Raw genomic sequence first — 18,557 nt, forward strand, 5'->3', positions numbered from 1 at the left:
TTTCTCTCTCTCTCTCTCTCTCTCTCTCTCTCTCACACACACACACACACACACACACACACACACACTCACACACATCATCTGACCAGGCCTATCCACCTTCTCCCTGGTAAACAGAAAATGATGCAACAGTGAACAACAACAATCCATCACATATCAAAAGGATAACCTGCCACTTTATGTCTGAAAACAATCATTTACAACCGAAAAAATCAATTTTAAAAGAATATGTACACTTTTTCCTCCTTTTCTTTCCAGTGCTTTTAGTGGTTGTCAGTTGGAGTTGCATTAAAATCAATTTCAGAATCATCTTAACACCTTATTACAGCTATAACACATTCCCGTAAGCATGTGCTTTCTAGCTGGAAAAAAAAAAACATTTTTAAGAAAGAAAGGGAGCACAGTAAGACCAGACTATTATTCAGGCAAAACAAGCAGCATGAAAATGTCAAATCATTATCTTTACTTGCAGCCCTGCATTATAAAATTAATCAGGTATATTTGATGTAATGTTTTTATGTAAACAAGATTAGACCAATATCAAGAAAACATAATGCTAACTATTATATAATTAGCTTCTTTATATTGAAACAACTTCCATGTGGATTTTCAAACTAGACTGAAACGAATGGAAACCTATGAAGAGCACATGAAAAAAATATCTAAACCATTGTCTCTAATAGTTAGCCATGCTTTAAAAACACAAGACAAACTACAACATAATGTAAAAAAACATCAGCAGCACATTTATCGACCATTCTTTGAGCACACACACAGATCAGAAGTTGTCGTCATCCCAGTTTCATGCTCTTGGGGTCTCCGGGCTGTAAATGGAGAAGCTTCAATAACGTTGAGTCAGCAAACCCCGGTCTACACCCTTCTGATCCACCCCATGAGCGTCAGTGAGGAGGGAAATATACGTATGTTTGAGTCAGTTTTAGCAGTCGCCCTCAGATAACCTCTTTCCCATCATCCCCTTCCTTCCTCACTCTCTCCGAGGCCCGCCCAGGACAAATCAGGATACAAGGTTCTGTGCACAGAGACACTGAAACATTGTGTTCTACATGAAGAATTCGCATGGTTTAAATAGCTTTGTGTGCAGAGGAAGTAGGTCTCCAATGAGGACACCAGGCAGCGAGAGATGACCTGGATTTGCTGAGCTCAAGTTTAGATTCTGGGACTTTGCAGCACCTGTTCTATCTCAGGTTTTAATTTCCAGATACAAGTCTTACAGTGTGAGACTTCACACAACATACAAAACATTCTATTCATGAAAACAATGAAGCATCGATCAGTTTAACTCATAAAAAGTGAGATTTCTTTGTTGTAGTGATTGGACCTGCGTCCTTTATTTTCTAGAAACCTTATTAGGATGATATTAGGATGAAGATATAATATCATCTGCATAGCAAATATATATCACTGCACCTTGCTCAACATTGCGCATTGTTATAATGTGTCACAAAACCAGCCAATCACAGACTTGGAGACTGTTTCATCACCAATCAGGTCGCTAGTAGAATTATCGACCATATTCCGGAAGCACTGTTAAAACCCCGGTAGAGCATGTACCAAAAAGGCTTAGTCCTAACTGCAGCGGCCACAGGTTCAAGTCCGACCCGTGGCCCTTTGTTGCATGTCATCCCCCCTCTCTCTCTATGATTAGTGTGTTTGCAAAATGTATTCGTCTGTGCTTCGAAAGTCCCACTGTGTGCTCAAGAATGAGGCACAAAAAACAGCTGAAGGAAAGTGTGTAAATGGAGAAAAAATAGGACAATAAGCAATTGAGCCTTGAGTTGCACCATAAATGATATAAAAACCATAAAAATTAAACATTTTTCTACAAATCTTCAACACACATGACCCCACCTTGCCTGTGGTTCATCTTCCCTTTATTTAGCTTGATTTAATCCAATACCACAGTGTTTTGTTTATGCTTTGCTGCATTAAAAAGCTTTATTCCTCTCTAGAGAACAAATAAAAATAATCTCACATACTGTGGATGTCATGCTGTAGATGAGATAATGTCCTGCAGCTGTGAAGAGCAGCCTGTTGTTATGTCGTGGCTTCACTGGCATGTGTTTTCATTTCACACACTTTCTAAGATGCTGATACTTCCTGTGAGAAAGTCCTGAGGCTTCATGCTGATACCAGAAGCATACGATATGTGTTGAGAGAGGATCCCTTAATGTGAAAATTTTGCCATGTAGACAAACTGAGACGCTGACTGACAACTGCACATTTGTTTGTGTGCACACAGCAGCTCTGTCTGGCCACGGTGTGTTTGTGTTTGTTGGGAGGGAAGTCTTTTGTTGCTGTGAATCCCTTTTTGTGGCTGGATGCCCACAGTTGGCGACCGGTACAGTCGGCTGGACGATTAAAAACACCAACCAACAGCCTGAAACTTTGGTCCTTAGAGGATTAGTTTGTTACTGACCACAGCAGGAAAGTGTTGAATTGAACAAACCCCATACTGCTAATTTAGCTATTCTTAGGAGCCTTCCACACATGGAGCTAAAATATAAAAGTCTGTCCAGAGATTGACGCTAGAGGAAAGATCATGAGATCATTAAACTCAGAAGGAAACCATGGCCATTCAGATTGTTATATTTCTGGAGTATAGGTGGAAATTACGACCCAAAGATCAGACAGTCCACAAAATCATCATGTGGAGTCAATAAATATCTGGAGCAGCTTTCACTGAGATTAGGTCTGTAGTTTTCAAGATAAATTATCATGCACCAAGGGTTGGTGAAAGGGGCATTTTAAGCATAATGATGCCACTAAAGAAAAGATCAAGAGAGGGTTATTAAAAGTGACAGGAACCATTTTCTGGGGGTTCAACGATATCTTACCAAATTTCCAGGCAATTGAGCCAATTATTTGATTTGTGGATCAACAGAAAATACATCACCAACAGTTTTATTCATCAATTAGGAAAGTTATCAAATAAAAGAGGTTCCATATTCTCCAGTGTGAAGTTTTGAAGCTTGTCTCTATCTCGTAAATGATTTCCTTTATAACAGTTTATGTTACTCAATTAATTGTTTCCCAGAATCCCAGAGTGTAGTGTCATGTTCACCCATGAGTCCACAATCCAAACAATTCAATTACAGTGACACAGAAAACCCTTACAATTAATAAAGTGAGACCAGCAACTGTTTTACCTTTGTTTCTTGATAAATTATTTAAACCATTAAAATAGTTGCAGATTATTTTTTGTTTGATAACTAATAGATTAATCAACAAGTTGTTTCAGCACTGATATCTGTCTTCATTAGCTGGAAAACAAATAATAGGAGATAAATAAGTAATTAAAAATAGATGATGTGATAGTGAAATTATTTATTACTTGCACTCCTAGATGAGGTACAGGCAGATGGATGGACAGGACAACATCAGCATCCTTAGAACAAGCCTCTATCGCACTTGCTTTAACAGTAAATATAGCACTTAAGCTCAGAGGATGCATTAGCACGTCCTTCAAACCCCATCAGGTCACAAACCCTCTTACTAGCCTACTGGTTATATAGCATATAGGCTGGGTCAGAGGTCACTACTCTGTCAGGACTCCATCAGCCTCCTCTGATGCACTGAGGAGTGCAGAGGAGGGGAGGCAGTGTGGTGTTTAAAGACTAAACATAGAGATGAACTCCACCACTTGACATCCTGGGTGAGAGACAGTAAAGAGAAAATGCGGTCAGGGTGAAAAGGGTCAAACAGATAGCGACCGTGTTTAGCCTCTGGGTCATGCTACTGGAGCAAAGGGGGAGGGGGTGGGAGCTGTTTTCTATTTGTTGTTCTCTGTTGTTTCTATTAAAGGAATTGGGGGGTAAGAAGGGAAATATGAAGGGGAGGAGGGAGGTGAAGGGACAAATAAATGGCTGCACGCTGTTTGAGGAACACAAAGGACAAAACCATAAGCGTCATTAGTACAATAGTCTTAAGTGTCTGCACTAACAGTGCTGGCTGGGGCTTTCAATCCTCTGAGGAGGACTGTGGTTGTTTTTGATATGTGAGGTTTAACTGTTGATCGTTGTCTATGATGTGTGATTTTTGCCACTTTTTGCTTTTTTTTTTTTTTTTTGCATTTTTATAAAGGCATGCATGCCTTCATACTTGCACTTCACATCCTGACATACTGCCCCCGCTGGTCATGTGCTAATTGCATCTTGAGGATGTGCACAAGGCTGCAAAAGTGTAATTAATCAAGGCAAGGCAAGTGCTTTACATAAAGATAAATTGAAAGAACAGAACTAAATGTTATCTAATAACTCAAGATCTCTGTCAAGATGAACTTAATATGAACCATAACAAACCATCTGATATGAGAAACTAGCAAATCTGCATTTTGCAATCATGAAATATACTGAAGTTTGTAAGATAAATAATAATTTGTAGTTTTGTACAATGAATCACCTTCCAGTTTTGTTTTTTTCCACTGACAACAATTGGTTATCAAACCAACTGAAATGTATGAATTGTAAGCGTGGTCAGATTCTTATTATTACTTATTATTTTATCAACATTTTCTGATCATAATCACAGAAGAAACCAGAAATCTTAGACATTTTCAAAACTTCTGGCCGGACTGTCTCGTCACTTTTCGATAGCAGTCACTGTAGCATCCAGGCTGTCCTGAAGAAGACAGCGTAGTATAACCTCATGTCTTGTTATAAAATGTCTTAAAAGCAATGATGGCTGAAGCTCTTTTGTCAAGCCAAAAAAACCCAACTAGGGAAAAGAGTTCAAAATTAGCAACAGCTATTAACTCTCTGTCCAATACATTAGTTTCATGCTTTGTTTTGGAACTATGTTAAATTGCATCATCCCTATTAAATAAACTAAACCGCCACCCTCTTCCGCCAAGAAACTAAATTCAGCCACAGAGAAAACTTACATATAGCACCTTTAACTAAGCAAACTCTTAACTTTAGACTTTATTTTAATCAGGTTTTCTTGTATCTAATGGAACTCTCAAGTCTTTATATCTTAGTCTGAGCTATTGAAAATCAGTATCAGTAACTGAACTGAAATCTGGACATTATACTAGCTCTGAAAAATTAAGTTAGATTGTTAGCATGTATTCTACATGAGTGTTTCATGGAATGGTATTACTTTCAGTCAGTGGTTCTGGAAAGCTCAATAATTGGACAAAGTGTCCAAGTGTAGGCCTTTGTCCTGCCATCCCGATCTGCAAAAACATCTCTGTTATCCCACCTTCACATGTCTGTTTAGCCGTTTATCTGTTTCTAACTGCTGATCACAAAATCAGTTTCAGATGTCAGTAAAAGTCAGCCCACAGCTGGAGGGCCTCGGCTCTGATGCCCTTACTGTTGGGTGCCAAGATATCCTCGAGTGAGACAGTAACACCTCACTTTTTCACTCCTGCACAACCAGATGGCACCAACGCCCTCCCAAATATAACAACAAAATATAACGATACAGGACTGAAATTACTTTTAATGGGGAGAAATTAGTCTGTAAAAGTGTCTGTAAAAAGTGTGCATGTGTGTGTGTGTGTGTGTGTGTGTGTGTGTGTGTGTGTGTGTGTGTGTGTGTGTGTGTGTGTGTGTGTGTGTGTGTGTGTGTGTGTGTGTGTGTGTGTGTGAGATCATGTGTCCTGCTGCAGTGTGAGAAACTGGATTAGTGTTGCCATTCACAGCTCCAGCAGCAGCAGCCACTTTTCCTTTTTCAGAAACAAAAGCCTGTCTGTTCCCGACCGTGTATTAAATCCAGAATCTTTATCGAGGCTCTGTGCTGACATCAGCCCGTCTGGGTGCTAACACACATGTGATCGGCTCCTATCACTGACATCTGCTTCCTTCCCAAATTGCTGTCACATGGATTTAGAGACAATTCCTTACTGGCATACTCTGCGCCTCGTGTCTGCTCGCTCGAATTTCATGGAAATTAAATACAAGCAGGTTTCCTCAACTCCTCACTCCTGAGGGGCTTTTCCTTCAGCATACAGTTATCACTAGCTCATAAGAGAGTCTGAGCATTACATTTCTGTCACTCTGCATGCTGTGAGCATTACAAATGTTATTTATTTTCACCTACATTAGTGGATGCAGAAATGCCATGCCATGTCTGGATCAATAAAATAATCTGTAGAAACCAAAATATGACAATAGAGAGGAGTTGAATTTATCAGATTCAGATTCAAACAACTTTATTTAAGCAGCTTACCTAGACAATACACACAACTTCAAAACTCACAGGCAAATCAGTTGCATGTCAGAGCCATCAAATCAACATATATGGGCCAATACAAGGGAACAATGAGCAGCAGTAAGTAAAATAAATAAAAATAAAACAGATAGAATAACACATTTTGTTGCAGTTCATTGAGTGAATAAATGATATAAATAAATGAATGACTGAATTTAAAAGTTTAAACGTGACACTCATTGAAAATGACAGCTGTCAGCGTTTAGTCAATGTCTTCCTTTTAAAAGCTGATGAACATGCTGTAAATGTCACTATATTGGGAGACTCTCACAACACTGCAGGTTTATTTTATGGCCATCAGTTCGAGCTGTTTCAGCTTTCACTCTGTGAAATCAGCTTTTCACAGTCAGTTTGGTGATTTCCTCTAAATACAGTTCCCATGACCCTCAGTCATACAGAAGCCTTGTCAAATAGTCAGAGCTTTAGCACATTCAAAAGTCTTCGCCAAACTGATTTAACAGGCTAACCCTCAGCTTTCCGTTAGCAGATCGTACAACAAAACTTATTGAAATGCACCCTGGGAGTTGTAGTTGACTTCTCTCATTCTGTTTTTATGTCCGCAGGCTTCTTCTACCTTTTACATATTTTCTAACCCATCTTGTTGTTTGTCAATGAGCACTTGAACCAGACTGTTCCTGTTACCTCCTCCTTCACAGCTCTTTATATTGTTGGACATGATAACCTAATTTATCAACCCAGTATATACCAGGTTTCCTTGTAGCCCTGAAGAAGTGGCAGTCTGTGTACAGTAGAGAAGTGTAATGACTCATATAAATCATAAAGTGACAAACTCAACCAGACCCAGACTGTTTAATGTGATTTGTTTTTTCCCTTCTCTCAGCTTTTTGTCTGTTTCTTCTCTTGTTCATTAGCTTCATTCATTTTCTCTCTGACCCTTGTTTTGTTCTATTGATCTAATTGACTTGCGTCCCCTTTTCTGCTCTCTTTTAATCACACACTATATTGGCTGCAAGTTATAATGAAGCCCTATTGAGGCAGTGGCTCTCAGGATGATGGAGAGATTCTGTTCTTTACCTTTTCCACCTCCTTCCTTCCTCTCCTCCTCCTCCTCCTCCTCCGCCAGAGTCGACCGAGTGTGTCGCTCTCCCTCCCTCGTTCTAAGCCTTGTGAAATATTGATAACCCTTAGGTACCCAGACTTTGTGAGAGAGAGAGAGAGAAAAATTTCATTTTTCCTGCTTTGGTTTTAACCCCTGAATGCCCCGTGTCCTCATGGACTTGCAACAGCTCAGCAGCTCGGGGTAATCTCGTCTTTTGGTAGAGAAATGGTGTCTAAGCAAAAATAGGTTGAGGAATTCATGATGGGTGAATGTGTGAAAGAGAGATTTAACAAAGATCAGGTTGATGGACAGAAAAACGCAGCCAATTCAAAGCAAACAAGCAAATCTTCTTTATGGATTAGGGCTTATTAAAAGTGTTGGGTTTCGCTGAGAGCGGACCGCAGTCAGAGCCGGAGCTCCTCGGAGAGCGCCATGGCGTGTCCGCGGGTTTTACAGACTAATGAAGAAGTAGGCCGGGACAAGAGGTCTCTGGCCTGCAGACGGTCAGTCAGCTGGTACGGTTTGAGGTTGAATATTATCAAGGAGACCAATGAGATGGACTCAGAGCTCTGCCAGGTGAGAAGTTTATTTTTTTGTCACTTGAGTAGATGTCTAGGTCATATAAGTTCACCTAAAGTTCCTCAGAAACTAGAGTAACATCTTGTTCCCTGCCGTTGTTGATTTTCCCTCTCCAGAGCTTTTATCCTCGAGTTTCTCTGCTTTCTCTGGTAGATCGATATTCTTCTCCTATTAAGTGGAGCAATAACTTGTGACCTGGTCCACTGTTCAGCTGAAATCACTGCAGCTGCTGCTCATCAAGAGCCCAGAGAAATCCGCCGCTGTGGCCACTCAGCACTATCTGACAATTCAGAGAGCTGTTAATGGGCTGAAGAAAAATGCACATAATCTCAGCCAGCTTCCTGTTGGTCTGTCAGGTAACGGTAGAGGAAAGAGGAGGTGATTAAGAGAATGTAGTGCTCAGGATCTCTCCAAAGCACTGATCAATTATCAGTGATGGAGTTACATCTTCTGTATTATTGTAACCTTTTCTCACAAAGTAGGAAAAGATGGGAATCGTTTTTTTATCAACCAATTACTAAAAATGGATTCCTTTTGAGTGTTATCACTGACAATTGATTAACACTCGTACCCAGGACCAGTTGCCTTCTTGGTGCTCAAACCTCTCTTGGTATTTGACAAAACAATCTCAGCTCAAGGTCTGTCCTCCAGCTTTCAGTTATATGGCATGATCTTCATCAGCTGATGGAGTTTTCCCACTGGTAGAGATCTCTGAGCTGGTTTAACATCTGCCGCAGAAGAAGAGAGAGTGACAAGAAAAATGGAGGATAATGACGTTGTAAATACAAAGCAGGAGGCGTCTCAACCAATCCAAGATAAGGGAGAAGAAGTAGTTACTAAAAGGGCCCGACTTCTGTCATCTGAACAGTATGATATGGTTATTTTAGATTATTTTACAGAATAAATTACTGTGTTGTGATGTAAACCTTTACCATAGTATGAAATTACATACACTGTGATATCCCCCACCCAAACTTCCGAATAAGAATATTTTGTCGGCCGCTGTTTCCAAAGTTGACAATAAACTCAATTTTGAGGCCAAGACAAAAGGTTTTTGAACTGCTAGGATAAAATTGACATTTTCATGACACCTGAGCAAACTCCATCTGCTGATGAAGATCATGTGATGTGATCGAAAGCTGCAGAACAGTTAATGAATAGACCTTGAGGAGAGATTCTTTTGAACTTTGGAACTCACCCTCACAAGTCCTGAAACTATTACTCAATTAATTTCAACTGCGTCAACCGAAAATTCATCAACAGTGACTTCTTATATTTATATTTGTTATTTATCAAGCAAAAATACTGCATGTTTGATCGTTTAATACAGGTATAGAATATCTTTGGGTTTTGGTGCTTTTGAAGACATGATCTTTGGCTTGGAGAACATGTGATTGAAGCTTTCTGTATTTTTTGACATAAAAAACAAAACTGAATTATTTGCAGCCGGAGTCTGAGTGACATTGAGGTTAGATTTGTTCAGTAGCTGCTGCGAACTACAGTTAAAAAACCTTCACATTAAAATTACAGTATACAGTATTGTCACTCTCTCAGCTTCTTTTCTCAGTCGTACCCCCAGATTTCTCTCAGCATGGTTCCACAACCTTCTTGCTTTTTTCTCTTCACCCACCTCCTCCTCTCTCCTCCTCTCCCCTTCGTCTTCCTTTCATCTGTCGTCCTGCAGGCAGACATTTCTCGACACGATAAAAGCAAAAGCCCAGAGGGTGGCAAGCCTGCCGTCATCCTAGTGTCGAAGTTTAAGAGAGAGACAGGGGGAGGATGGGTGAGAGGAAAGAGAGAGTATGAGTGTGAAAGAGACATACAGCGCTATTTGACTTATTGTAATCACCCACCATAACCTCACAGCTGAAAGAAGAGAAGAAAAGAGAGCAGACAGCACAGTTCTCCTTTGTTTGTGGACCTTGTCTCTGAAAGCTTCAGGCCTGAACTCAAGTGAATGGTAATATTTTATATTTTCAGTCATGATTTTGAGGATTTTTGTGATATATTCCGTCTGATCAGAGCTGGGCTTTTGTTAGTATCAATACCAAAAACTTTAAAGGTCCATATAGTCTAAAGGCAGATGTCCATGTGTTGTTTGATTATAAAGCAGGTCTAAGTTCTATATTAATACTGTGAAAGTATCAAAGTGCTCAGTCCACAGAGAAATACACGCAGCCTGTATTCAGACACTGAGCCTTAAAACCAGCCGTCAGGACTTCTGGAACTTTGTGATGTCACAACAAAGCAGTCACAGCTCTCAGCCATGCCCCAAGATCTGCCCACCTGGACCCACCATCCAACCTTGCAGGATTTGGTTTATCTGAGTGTTTCCCTGAAATCTGTTATATTTTTATTGGATCACCCAGAAAACAGTCAGCCAATCAGAAGAGAGGCTCGGAGCCTCCTCTTCTCTGATTGGCTCACCAACCTGTTGTTACTAGAGCTCCAGAGAGAAGCCTGAGAGAGGAGATGTAAAACTACATTGAAATGGTTTTTGGTTCTTAAAACCACAAATATATCTTCTTATGGATCAACACTTCAAATAAAACACAGAAGAAGAAGAAAATATGGAGCTTTAAATATTATCTATACACAAGCAGTAATGCAAGAAGTTAAGATAAAATAAAACCAACACCTTGTTTGTTGGTCAATGTAGTCACTATGTGACTGCAAAAGGTTGGCTTACTGCTTAGAAGGCAAAGGCCCAGGAGGTAGAGCAGCTCATCCACTAATCAGGAGGTCAATGGTTCAGTCCCTGGTTCCTCCAGTCCACATGTCGAAGTGTGATTTCCCCTGATGTCTGTTCCCCCAGTGTATGGATATGATGTGTGTGACTAATGGATGAATGTGCCAAGTATTGTAAAGCACTTTAGATGTTCGATAAGAGTAGAAAAGTGCTATATAAGTGCAGTCCATTTACATTTAATATATCACCTCTGCTGTTTCTACGTGGTCCTATAACTCTTAAAGCTTTGCACTGATGTTGATGGTGGCGGATTTATTTCAGGTGAACTTGTGTTCCTCGCCTGTTTTATTTTCAGAGAACCGTGAAGTCTTTTAGTGTTCACACAACTACACAACTCTGTAGCCACAGTGAGACTGAACCTCGGCACAGTGGCATAGAACTTGTTGGTCATACAGCATTATTGATCCAGTATTTAATAGGTGTTTGATCCTCTGAACGTCAGCTCAGCAGCCTGGACTGGAATAATTCTTCTCTCGTTTTCACCTCCATGAAAAGTTTCTCTCACAAAGTTTTTATCTTCCCACAGTTGTTTATGTAAACTCTCTGTTTAGGAATGCACCACAAATCTGCTAATTAATTACCCATGGCGCATTGCGTCAGCTCAGCAGATGTACCCCTGCTTCGTCCCCTGGGGGGGTGGGTTGTGGGAAGAGCCAGTGCTTGTGGCCAATCAGGATGAAAGATCTTGCAGCTGATGCAGCTGGAGTGACACCAGGAGCTCGTCTTCCGGGAAACATTTACTGACTTAGATATTTGATCTGGAAGTTTCTCATTGACACAACATAATCAGACGTGTCGGTCTTTTCCAGTGTGGGTGGATACAGGAGCCGTGGCACCACACAGAGGCTCATTGTCAGGACGTAACGCTGAATGCTAGGATGTGTATGAGCATGGGCGGCAGGGGAATGAGAATGGGTGGAAGTTTGTGGCGCTGTCAAACCCGTTTTCTCAAAACTGTCACGTTCTTTCTTCTGTTTATCATCATCATCCTTCTTCCTGGTGTGATGCAGACAGAAACAAAGAGCAACAGATCCTGGTCTAGACCTGAACCTGAATCTTCTATACCAACAAAGACTTGCACAACAAACACAGCAAACTCTTCCTGTTACTGTAACTTTGACATCTCTGCCACTGACACTTAGAGGACGCTGAGGCAGCTGTGAAGAGTAATAAACCGAGGCAGATGGGCTGAGCCGGTACACTGTGTCTGAATGAGGCCAACAGTCATCAGTCCCATTCAGTGTTACCTTCACTGACATCTGAAGGCAGGCGAATCCCTTCACCCTGAACATCACTGCCAGAGAGAATAATGCAACACAGGAAGAGGGATTTCTCTGGCCTATTGCTGAATGCAAATTGCATTGGGAAACTATACAAAGTCCTAATCAATTTAAATATAATTTAGACAATGGATTTATTGCTGTTTATGAAGCAAAATATCAATTTCAGCTTCTTAAATGTTAGGATTTATTGCATTTCTCTGCTTTCTATTGTCATTAATTCAATATCTTTGCCATTTTGGACTTTCACAAACTTTTTACAGACAGATTCATTAATAAAAGAGATACATAAAAATGATCACTAGATGCCCTTAGCAGTTGAGCTAGCAGATACTATAAAGCCACATTCAGCCCTAAGAGCAGGTTAAGCGCTCAGAGCGCTTAGCTGGACTTTGGCTGCTGGCTGCGTCTCTTGTTGTTTGTTCTAGAAAAAGAGAGGGATGCATGGATAGATATTTGGATGGAGTGAGAGAGAGAGAAGGAGAGTAGGAACAGAGGTTCTGTTGTTTGTTTTCTGTCCCACATCTACAAGCTCCTGAACTCAGACTCTCTCCCCTCTGCTGCAGCTTTAGTTTCTTTTACAATTTTCTTCTTCTTTCCTGCTTTTGTTTAAGTCACACATCTCACTCTGTGTCTCCCGCCAGCAGGCCTGGATTAGCCAATTATAGGCGAGCTATGAGCTCATCCGGTAGCCACGGCGACCGCTCAGAGAATCATGTGAGCTCATCCTCTGAAGAGAGTGAGATGAGGCTGGGAGAGTGACCCATAACCATAGAAGCACTTCACAGCGGCACTTCAGCCAGTTGGTCGCAGAGGCCGGCGGGCCTTCATGTACATCGACACATACGTTACAACTGACAGCGTCGTCTAAATATAACTGAGAGACAGATGAGGGGGTATTTTTCTCTGGCATTCATTAGATAAGTTTCGTACCGGTTCTGATACCTCCTTATTAGATACTGAGGACTGATCTGATACCAGTGTCCTTCTTCCCCAAATTTAAAATCTGAAAATGTCAGTACATGAAACTGTCTGGGATCATTTCTATGTCAGGTAAAGACAAATGAATGATTGTAGTTGATTGTGGAAAACCTGAACTTTATAACAACACTGACAAAAAAAGATGTCTGTGATAGGATTGGAAACATGAGCAGAGTGAGAGGTATAAAAATTCAGCAGCTGCAATCAAACTGGAAATGTAGCAGTTAGAATATAACTATATGTACAGTTTGTCTTAACCACTGGGCCATTGTGCACATTTTAATGCCATTACTTGAGTTTTTACTCTCTAGTTGGATTAAAATAAATATATTTGCAACGATTTTTTTATCTATCCTGAACAGCTCTGTACTTTTGTTTCAGCACATTTTCTTTGTTTGATTTTTCCTCTAAATCAAATAACTGCTGATGATGAAAATCGATGATGATGAAATAGATACAGTCTAATTAGGTGGACTGTAGATGTGGACTGAAAATGTAAATAAGCAAGATAATGAAAGTAAATGTGATAAATTTGCTAGTTTGTCATACAAAGAAGTGAAAACCAACAGTACATATGTTAAAATCCCAATATTCACATACATAAATGTAAATATTTTCTATCCAGCATGCTTTCCAAAGAACTTAACTAAAAGAAGGGAAAAATTTATAATCAGTAGTATTATAATTAGGCTTCGGCCGACTTTCGATAATATTGAATCATGATATTTCCTGCCATAAGTCATAATTTTCATAATATCAAAAAGATTTAATTTTTTTTTGCTTTTTTGCAGTTTTGCGCACTCTGCTCTGGTGCAGAGTCTGACCCTCAAATAAAACACTGAACTGCTGTTTAGTGGCAGCATTGCTTATACCTGATGAAACATAAAGTACAAAAATATAATACTGTGAAAGTATCATATTTCAAGATAATTGGCCTTGTCTGTATGGAGATATTACATTTTGGATATCGTCTGCCTAAATATCGTTGAATAACTATTAAAAAAAAAGTACCACTTATCCAGCTGATAACAACTGACATGAAGCAAAATTCTACAAACACAAAGATGAACATACACACACTCACACACCTATCTACCTAAACATACACATACTGTAACCAAAGCATGATCTGGACTCCCCGCTGTGCTACCAGCTTTACTGATATCACAGGGGAAATGAAAAAACGTCTTTGCTCATAAAATTAAGGAAGAAAAGCGGGAAAAGGAAAGTGTAACCTCCCTCCTCCTCCCTCCTCCCTCTTTTCTTCCTCCTTGTTGTCTCTTCATGTTTGAGTTCATCCACATGGTTGCATTTGGCCAGCGGGCAGCAAACTTCAAAGAGTGTGAAATTGAATGTCTAGACGCCACCCCGTCCTTGCCCTTCACACACACACACACACACACACGCAGACACACACAGACACACACACAGCTTCAATGCTATTGCCTCTGGACAGCTTCTTTTGTTGCCCTTTATGCTGAACAACAACAAACAGCACCTACAGCCTGTTTGAGAGCAGCAGTTATTTATTTGATATAGAGAGCAAAAAAAAATCTATCTGCTCCTTTGATGTCAGAGAAGCCACGAGGCTCCGCACTGACATTTTACACTCGCCGCGTTGGTGTTTTCTGCTTTTTCATTTAATGTCTTCAGTGCAAAATTGCTTACACCAAAACAATTGCGTCATTCTTTGACAAAATTGTCTACAACTGCCTTTTCTCAACCTGTTACATTTGCTGTCTCATCACAAGAGAAACAGCGACTATTACTAATAAAACTAAGATCTACTAAGAACTAATAAATATTTTTTTTTCATATTAACAATGAATCAAATGTTTACATGTGATGCAGCTCTCCAGAGCCTTTTAGCCTCCTAGTTTTGGTTTCCCTGCACTGTAGACTCGTCAGTGTTAGGGTAAATATCACAGTGCAGCATTTACGGTGGCTGCCTCTGAACTTTTCGCCTCTAGATCTGCTGCTATCTCAGGTTTTTCAGATCCAGATGAAGCAACACAACATGTTTTCTGCAGGTAGTTTTATAATAAAAGTATATGTATTATATATAATATAGACTAATACAGTGTTTGTATTGTGTATTGTGCGTAATTGTGTTTTGCTGACTTTTCGAAAACGTTGCTTCTATTTTGCACAAAACCACAGTGGAAACACAAACATGATACTTAGCTCTCACAGTTGTAAACATACGGGATAAATTTGACAATATTGTAGTAAACAAGTTCAGATTTAGAATAGGGCCCTTAAGATACATTATATAATATTTTTTTTATAAATCATGGGGCGACACTTGATGCATTAACTTCCTCAAAGGTCAGCGCTGTCAACACAGTTTGAAAATGCTAAACAGCACAAATTTGATAAAGTTGACCTTTACTCGAAAGCTCAGTTTATCATGTCAGCTCCACTGAAATGAAATGATTTTTCATGCAGGGATCATTTCCTCTTCATGTGAGCACTGAGACGACTTGGTACGATGAGCGCATCAACTCCAGAAGCAAAGACAGAAACCAAACTCCCATCAGGCAGTTGGGTTCCAGTTCCTCTGTAGCAACCAGAGAAAATGTTAATTGGAATTTTACTCCCATATGTGAGCGAACAAAAATCAGAGCGTTTAGTCCAACTGATGATGATAATTACTGAAGTCCTCGGTGGCCGCCCGCTCCCGAGTGTTGAGCGATGTTTGCTCCTCCTCCAACCCGGATACTTCTGCTCCCTCTGTATCCCCCAACCCCCACCCCATCACCCCTCATCTATAATTTTCGAGGGTACCCACCCGTCACTGAACCCTCGCCCGCCGTAAGCAGATCAGCTCTAACAATGAGGATGAGCTGTGAGTGGGGTTGTCTGTGAGCGCAGCGGGGGAGGAGAGGGTTTGGAGCATGAGGGCGAGGCAATGAAAGAGCACTCACATCCAGACGGATCACATGTCACTCTTTCTCCTCGCTGCTTTGCCTCCAGGGAATCATCTCCCTCTTTAACTGTCTATCAAACTCCTCTTTGTCTCACTTTCTCTCTCTCCTCTCGCATCCTAATTATTAGTCTTTCTCCTCCTCTTCCTCCACTGTTCACTCTCATTTTCTGCCAGTGTGATTAATCCCATTACAGGAAGTTTTCATCTAATCCCTCTGATTTTTTTTTTTTCCTCCGCTCTGTTGCTTCAGAATTTCATCATATTTTTGCTCCATGTCTTCTTCTTCTTCTCTTTGCTGTTATTTTTTATGAAAATCTGAAAATTATTTGCAAAGTTTAAAGCGGCAAAAAAAAGTCGGTAAGTCAACCCTCCAGAAATCTCTCAGTTTATGTATAAGTTTGCCTTCAAATCAGGTCAGATCCTCATCCAGGTCTTAATTATGAACAAAGACAGTCTATTTTAACTAATAACACACAGCTAATAACATCAACAGAAGCTTAGTGTATCAGACCTGGAGTCCAGTGTATGAAACCAGACTGGAGGTGTCGGTTAGAGAAACTGATAAAAACACTCAAATATTTTCGATCTGGTGTGAAACAACTTGCTGAAAGAGAACAAAGAACTTAGAGATTCATCAGTCCACAGTCAGAGGAACTGTCTGGAAATGGAGAAGAAGGGAATGATCAGTTCTTTTTCCACCCTTGAGCAAGGCACTCAACCCTAGACCTCTAGACCAGCAGCCACCAACAAAGGGCTGCTGCTCCGCTTCTCCATGAGTAATAGGTATTTTCTCACCTCCAACTCTAACTGTGAAATATTTTCACTCACTTTTACCAAGTTTCAGAAGCTTGGACCATTTTCCCCCGCCATCAGACATGGAGCTTTGATTGGTTACCGCACACCAAATGTACAAAGTGATCGATGGGGCAGTGTCACCTGCGGAGCTGAGCCTTTACCATGTGATGCAGCGCCTCTGCTCGTTGTCCCTTAATGTTAAAGTGGCTGTAATAATAATAATATATTTATTATAACAATATACAAAATGAAAATGTGAAAACAATGTGACAGTGTTCTGGGTCAGTCTCTGCTCTCATAGAGTTGTTTTCGGCTGCTGCAGGCAGATTTTTTCAGACAAACAGCTGTCAAAAGCTGCCCACTATCTGCTGAGCAGCACACAGCAGACAGACCCAGTCAGATATTTCCCTCAGGAGCTGGTGGAGACCAAACACAGAGACAAAAGAGAGGGAACAATGAACATAGGCTACATCCACACTTCTAGGTTTTCATTTTAAAACGGCGTGAAAACACCTGAAACCACAAACATACATGAGCACTGATGTACACTGAGCACGCACAAGCCGGTGTAAACAAGAAGTAGATTGTCTTCTCTGCAATTAATTAGTTCCATAAAGTACTACGAACGAGGAACAGCAAAGACAGTTGTAGCGTTAAAATGCAGAATTTAACTGAACAACAGCTGCTAGCAAAGACCACAAGTTACTGCACCCCTTGTAATTTATTATAGTGTTGTATTCCAATCAGGGTATTGACCTTGGGTGTCTATGTCATCGTTTCCAAAGGTCTCAGTTTTCGCCTGTCCAGACTGCAACACAATCCCAGAGTTTTCAAAGTAAAACAGGTCCAGCAGCGTTTTTAAACTCTCTGTTTTCAGGGCTCAAAAACTGTTGTCGTTGTGGAGTCGCGTGGATGGGAACAGGAAACGTAGGAGAACAGATGCGTTTTAAAACGAAAATGTAGTAGTGTAGCCTTCGAGTCATCATGAATCATCATGTTTCTCTGTAACTGCTGGATGTGGAAATAAGCAGCTGTTTATCAACTTAAAAGATGATGATGGTGATGCTGTAGGTTTACTGTTGATGTTAGCGAGGTGGTTTGCCTTTCTTATAATAAAGGGAAAGCCTGAGACACTCAGACAGTAAAAACATGTGATATTGTGGAAGAGTTGTTTTGTTGTTTTTTTTATTAGTTTCAGCTTGTTCTGTCAGACTGTTTATTTCCTCCATGTTTGGGTTGATGTTGGTGTGAATCCACTCAGCCTGGCGTTGGCTTTGTCAGTTCCAGCTCTGAGGCCGGCGGTACTGTAGGTTGATAGACAGACAGACAAGAGGGGGTTTACAGCAGAAAGGTGCAAATTGAAGCAGTTTTCAGCTGAATGAAGGAGGGATGACGGGCAGAGCGGTGAAGCCAGCTCGTCTCTTCTCCTGATAATGAACTGAAAGTGCAGGAGCGAGGGAGGGCAGTCCAGAGGGATGAAGAGAGGGGGAGGGAGAGGGAGGGAGAGAGAGAGAGAGACAAAGGGAAGGAAAACAACTTCATTCTTCTCCATATGTATAGATCACTTTGTTTCTGCACACACAGCCCTGCTGCCTTTGTGGATTCATAAAAGCAGACACGTCTGCTGCAGTAGTCAGTGTCTGAGTCTGAGAGCTGGAATCTGGGTCACGCACATCACACTGCCGTGGCTTCACCTCCTTTTTCAAAACCACTTTTCACCAAACTGCAGGCTGGTGCACATGCTTGTGTGTGTGTGTGTGTTTGTGTTTGTTCTGTTGTGTAAAATGAGACGCTCAAGTGCATCAGATCTCAGCCCGTGTTTGCTGGCAGGAGGAGAGGGAGGTCAATTCCCATCAGGCCATTAGAGCAAGTCGTCGTTAACACCAGGCCTGAGCTCACTGCCTGCAGGCAGAGACACTCATCTAATCGAGGCATCTTATTAGACTCATT

At 40.8% G+C, this 18,557-nt stretch overlaps 1 protein-coding gene across 5 annotated transcripts in view; it reads left to right on the forward strand.

Annotated features, from left to right (window-relative positions):
* mast2 (microtubule associated serine/threonine kinase 2) overlaps nt 1–18,557 on the forward strand; it is a 178,642-nt gene that overhangs the window by 81,024 nt on the left and 79,061 nt on the right. The window lies entirely within an intron of this gene.

The sequence above is a fragment of the Seriola aureovittata genome, chromosome 6 (genome assembly GCF_021018895.1).
Source record: "Seriola aureovittata isolate HTS-2021-v1 ecotype China chromosome 6, ASM2101889v1, whole genome shotgun sequence".
Taxonomy (NCBI): domain Eukaryota; kingdom Metazoa; phylum Chordata; class Actinopteri; order Carangiformes; family Carangidae; genus Seriola; species Seriola aureovittata.